Below are 6,516 nucleotides of genomic sequence, written 5' to 3'. Positions count from 1 at the left end.
ACATGCGTTTTTCCGAAAGGCGTCAGGAGCTCCGCCAGGATATGGACTTTGTTCGCACGAGGCGTTTTTTCTCCCCGGCTCCTCTCTCCTCTGGTCCTCTGCAATCCGTTCCTGTGCCTCCCGCCGTGGAGGCTATGCAAGTTGACCGGTCTCGCTTGACACCTCAAGAGAGGACACGACGCCGCATGGAGAATCTTTGCCTGTACTGTGCCGGTACCGAACACTTCCTGAAGGATTGTCCTATCCGTCCTCCCCGCCTGGAAAGACGTACGCTGACTCCGCACAAGGGTGAGACAGTTCTTGATGTCAACTCTGCTTCTCCACGCCTTACTGTGCCTGTGCGGATATCTGCCTCTACCTTCTCCTTTTCTACTATGGCCTTCTTGGATTCCGGATCTGCAGTAAATTTTATTTTGGCCTCTCTCATCAACAGGTTCAACATCCCGGTGACCAGTCTCGCCAGACCCCTCTACATCAATTGTGTTAACAATGAAAGATTGGACTGTACCGTGCGTTACCGCACGGAGCCCCTCCTAATGTGCATCGGACCTCATCACGAAAAAATTGAGTTTTTGGTCCTCTCCAATTGCACTTCCGAAATTCTCCTTGGACTACCGTGGCTTCAACGCCATTCCCCAACCCTTGATTGGTCCACAGGAGAGATCAAGAGCTGGGGTACTTCTTGTTTCAAGGACTGTCTTAAACCGATTCCCAGTACTCCCTGCCGTGACCCTGTGGGTCCTCCTGTAACCGGTCTCCCTAAGGCTTATATGGACTATGCTGACGTATTTTGCAAAAAACAAGCTGAGACTTTACCTCCTCACAGGCCTTATGACTGTCCTATTGACCTCCTCCCGGGCACTACTCCACCCCGGGGCAGAATTTATCCTCTGTCCGCCCCAGAGACTCTTGCTATGTCTGAATACATCCAGGAAAATTTAAAAAAGGGGTTTATCCGCAAATCCTCCTCTCCTGCCGGAGCTGGATTTTTCTTTGTGTCCAAAAAAGATGGCTCCCTACGTCCTTGCATTGATTACCGCGGACTTAATAAAATCACGGTAAAGAACCGCTACCCCCTACCTCTTATCTCAGAACTCTTTGATCGCCTTCAAGGTGCCCACATTTTTACCAAACTGGACTTAAGAGGTGCTTATAATCTCATCCGCATCAGGGAGGGGGACGAATGGAAAACTGCATTTAACACCAGAGATGGACACTTTGAGTATCTAGTCATGCCCTTTGGCCTGTGCAACGCCCCTGCCGTCTTCCAAGACTTTGTTAATGAAATTTTTCGTGATCTCTTATATTCCTGTGTTGTTGTGTATCTGGACGATATTCTGATTTTTTCTGCCAACTTAGAAGAACATCGCCAGCATGTCCGCATGGTTCTTCAGAGACTTCGAGACAATCAACTTTATGCCAAAATGGAGAAATGTCTGTTTGAATGTCAATCTCTTCCTTTCCTAGGATACTTGGTCTCTGGCCAGGGACTTCAAATGGACCCAGATAAACTCTTTGCCGTCTTAGATTGGCCACGCCCCTCCGGACTCCGTGCTATCCAACGTTTTTTGGGGTTCGCCAATTATTACAGACAATTTATTCCACATTTTTCCACTATTGTGGCTCCTATCGTGGCTTTAACCAAGAAGAATGCCAATCCTAAGTCCTGGTCTCCCCAAGCGGAAGACGCATTTAAACGGCTCAAGTCTGCCTTTTCTTCTGCTCCCGTGCTCTCCAGACCTGACCCATCTAAACCCTTCCTATTGGAGGTTGATGCCTCCTCTGTGGGAGCTGGAGCGGTCCTTCTACAAAAAAATTCTTCCGGGCATGCTGTTACTTGTGGTTTTTTTTCTAGGACCTTCTCTCCGGCGGAGAGGAACTACTCCATCGGGGATCGAGAACTACTGGCCATTAAATTGGCACTTGAGGAATGGAGGCATCTGCTGGAGGGATCAAAATTTCCAGTTATCATTTACACCGATCACAAGAATCTCTCCTATCTCCAGTCTGCCCAACGGCTGAATCCTCGCCAGGCCAGGTGGTCGTTGTTCTTTGCCCATTTTAACTTTGAAATTCATTTTCGCCCTGCCGACAAGAACATTAGGGCCGATGCTCTCTCTCGTTCCTCGGATGCCTCGGAAGTAGAGCTCTCTCCGCAACACATCATTCCTCCTGACTGTCTGATCTCCACTTCTCCAGTCTCCATCAGGCAAACTCCTCCAGGGAAGACCTTCGTTTCTCCACGCCAACGTCTCGGGATTCTCAAATGGGGTCACTCCTCCCACCTCGCAGGCCATGCGGGCATCAAAAAGTCCTTGCAACTCATCTCTCGTTTCTATTGGTGGCCGACTCTGGAGACGGATGTTGTTGATTTTGTGCGGGCCTGTATTGTCTGTGCCCGGGATAAGACTCCTCGCCAGAAGCCTGCTGGTCTCCTTCATCCTCTGCCTGTCCCCGAACAGCCTTGGTCTCTGATTGGTATGGACTTTATTACAGACTTACCCCCATCCCGTGGCAACACTGTTGTTTGGGTGGTCGTTGATCGATTTTCCAAGATGGCACATTTTATTCCTCTTCCTGGTCTTCCTTCAGCGCCTCAGTTGGCAAAAAATTTTTTGTACACATTTTTCGTCTTCACGGTTTGCCCACGCAGATCGTCTCGGATAGAGGCGTCCAATTCGTGTCAAAATTCTGGAGGGCTCTCTGTAAACAACTCAAGATTAAATTAAACTTCTCTTCTGCTTATCATCCTCAATCCAATGGGCAAGTAGAAAGAATTAACCAGGTCCTGGGTGACTATTTACGGCATTTTGTTTCCTCCCGCCAGGATGACCGGGCAGATCTTCTACCATGGGCCGAATTCTCGTACAACTTCAGAGTCTCTGAATCTTCTGCTAAATCCCCATTTTTCGTGGTGTACGGCCGTCACCCTCTTCCCCCCCCCTCCCTACTCCCTTGCCCTCTGGTTTGCCCGCTGTGGATGAAGTGACTCGTGATCTTTCCACCATATGGAAAGAGACCCAAAATTCTCTTTTACAGGCTTCATCTCGCATGAAAAAGTTTGCCGATAAGAAAAGAAGAGCTTCCCCCATTTTTGCTCCCGGAGACAAGGTATGGCTCTCCGCTAAATATGTCCGCTTCCGTGTCCCCAGTTACAAACTGGGACCACGCTATCTTGGTCCTTTCAAAATCTTGTGCCAAATTAATCCTGTCTCTTACAAACTTCTTCTTCCTCCTTCTCTTCGTATTCCCAATGCCTTTCATGTCTCTCTCCTTAAACCACTCATCATCAACCGTTTCTCTCCCAAACTTGTTTCTCCCACTCCTGTTTCCGGTTCTTCTGATATCTTCTCCGTGAAGGAGATACTGGCCTCCAAGACGGTCAGAGGGAAAAAAATTTTTTTGGTTGATTGGGAGGGCTGTGGTCCTGAAGAGAGATCCTGGGAACCTGAGGACAACATCCTAGACAAAAGTCTGGTCCTCAGGTTCTCAGGCTCCAAGAAGAGGGGGAGACCCAAGGGGGGGGGTACTGTTACGCCGAGCGCTCCGGGTCCCCGCTCCTCCCCGGAGCGCTCGCAACATCCTCGCTACTGCAGCGCCCCGCGCAGATCTACTGACCGGGTGCGCTGCGATACCGCCCCCAGCCGGGATGCGATTCGCGATGTGGGTGGCGCCCGCTCGCGATGCGCACCCCGGCTCCCGTACCTGACTCGCTCTCCGTCGGTCCTGTCCCGGCGCGCGCGGCCCCGCTCCCTAGGGCGCGCGCGCGCCTGGTCTCTGCGATTTAAAGGGCCACTGCGCCACTGATTGGCGCAGTTGGTCTAATTAGTGTGTTCACCTGTGCACTCCCTATATATACCTCACTTCCCCTGCACTCCCTCGCCGGATCTTGTTGCCATTGTGCCAGTGAAAGCGTTTCCTAGTGTGTTCCTAGCCTGTGTTCCAGACCTCCTGCCGTTGCCCCTGACTACGATCCTTGCTGCCTGCCCCGACCTTCTGCTACGTCCGACCTTGCTCTTGTCTACTCCCTTGTACCGCACCTATCTTCAGCAGTCAGAGAGGTTGAGCCGTTGCTAGTGGATACGACCTGGTTACTACCGCCGCTGCAAGACCATCCCGCTTTGCGGCGGGCTCTGGTGAATACCAGTAGTAGCTTAGAACCGGTCCACTAGCACGGTCCACGCCAATCCCTCTCTGGCACAGAGGATCCACCTCCTGCCAGCCGAATCGTGACAATGAGTTTATAGGGCTGCATAATTGATCGAGCCTTGTTAAGTATCAGTCAACAAGTGCCAATCACCAATATCAGCATTAGTTATATGCAGCCATTTGGCCCATCTAAAAGGTCCCATAGGCAGGCAGTGATGTTAGATCATCAAAATGACAGCACACTGCAATACAATAATATTTCAGTGTGTTATGTCAGCTTTTAAAAGATCCATTGTACAAGTCCCCCAGGGGGACTAAAAGAATGTTTAAAAAAAGGAGAAAAAGGAAAAAGAGTTTTTAAAATAAAAAATTCCCCATATTAAAAATTAAAAAAATGCATTTTTTTTTCAATTTTGTAAATAAATAAATTTGAACTACACAAAATTAACATATTGGTATTGTGCTCGGAAATATCAGAGCTATTAAAATATTTGTCCCGGTTGTAAGTGTAATAAAAATACCAAGTGCCAGGATTGTGTTTTTTTTTTTTGGCTCTTCCAAGAAAGCATAGAGCTCCCTACATGACAGTGCGCTCAGCCTATCTTTGGCCGAGGCGGGACATCGCTGCGGTCGGTGATACGCTGACCACAGTGTGACGTTCCGAACCTAAGAAGCACGGAGCCGAGCAGCGCCGGAGGACCGGGACACCGATACCTGCGCAACAGGAGAACATAGAAAGGTGAGTTAAAGTTAGTTTTTTTTGTTTTTGCAGCATGAGCACAGGGAAACGTAAGTTTTGGGCCGCATTTCTGCTATCTACTTCAAATATCAAACCCTCACACAGCTTCATAGACAAAAAAATTTAAAGGATATAGGATAAGGTTATGCAAAGCTATTTTTTTTTTATATTTTAGGCAAAATGGATTGAAAAAGGAAACACAGCAAATCTTTCCATTATATCTTAACACTCCTTTACAAAATATATACCAAAATATCAAAATACTAAAATATTGACCAAAATACTTAGTGCAGACTCATAGTGTAGTCATAGTGACACAACACAGAATTAAGTTAAAGGGGTACTCCGGTGAAAACCTTTTTTCTTTTAAATCAATTGGTGGCAGAAAGTTAAACATATTTGTAAATTATTTCTATTATAAAATCTTAATCCTTCCTGTACTTATTAGCTGCTGAATACTACAGAGGAAATTATTTTCTTTTTGGAATGCTCTCTGATGACATCATGAGCACAGTTCTCTCTGCTGACGTTATTATAATAATAATAATGCTTATTTATTGTTGTCCTTAGTGGGATTTGAACCCAAGTCCCCAGCACTGCAAGGCAGCAGTGCTAACCACTGAGCCACCATGCTGCCCTTAGCATACATCTGCTATGCATGGCTGCTAAAATGGACAAAGATGTCAGCAGAGAGCACTGTGCTCGTGATGTCATCAGTGTTCCAAAAAGAAACAATTTCCTCTGTAGCATTCAGCAGCTAATAAGTACTGAAAGGGTTAAGATTTTTTAATAGAAGTAATTTACAAATATGTTTAACTTTCTGCCACCAGTTGATTTAAAAGAAAAAAGGTTTTCACCGGAGTACCCCTTTAACTCTTGCTATTCGTGACGTCAGGGTGAGGGCTCCTCAAGAAAGCTTTTCCTACTGCCGCCCTTCCCAGGAACGATAGGGAGGTAGAGGATAGTGAGTTTAAGTAGGTAGTAATAATGGATTGTCCACAACCGGAAAGCTGCTTTAAGATTTTCTGTATGCTTCAACAACATAACAGTCTCTCATGAACACAGCTTCCTTTTGGAGATTGACAATGGTTGGGACTTTAGCTTTAAGAGTCTCTAGACTATTGCGCTGCTCCACTGGATTTGGAGAATTAGTTGCGGTCCAGTAGTCAGGCTAGTATTAGCAGGAATTAGTATAAGACTCACGATTTTTGGTTCTGCTGAGGCCGTAGGTTTTGAAGCCTAGCATGTCGTTGAAAGTTGCGTAGCACACCGTCCTGTTAGTCCTGCATCCACGAGAGCAGCAACCCAAGAGAGCGATAATTTGACACAGCTCCCTTATATGGGCAGGGGCTGGACTAAAGCTAATTGGTCCAAACGGATATCAGTCACCATTACAGAGAATGCTGGGTAACACGTGACCCAAGGACCTCCTAAGGTCCTGCAACTTACCATAGAGGTTACTAACTTGGTTACATGACCGAAGGTCCTGCGACGCTAAACAAGGTAAGAACTATACATTCTTATATAATATAGATAGAATTACCAATATATACAGTCATTAATTTACAAGTTAAACTTAAGGAGAGGCTACAAGGTGCTGTCCCACCTGAGGAACCCTACCTGAACAT

The sequence above is a fragment of the Hyla sarda genome, chromosome 6, assembly GCF_029499605.1.
Source record: "Hyla sarda isolate aHylSar1 chromosome 6, aHylSar1.hap1, whole genome shotgun sequence".
Classification (NCBI taxonomy): domain Eukaryota; kingdom Metazoa; phylum Chordata; class Amphibia; order Anura; family Hylidae; genus Hyla; species Hyla sarda.
This window is presented reverse-complemented; position numbering follows the sequence as displayed.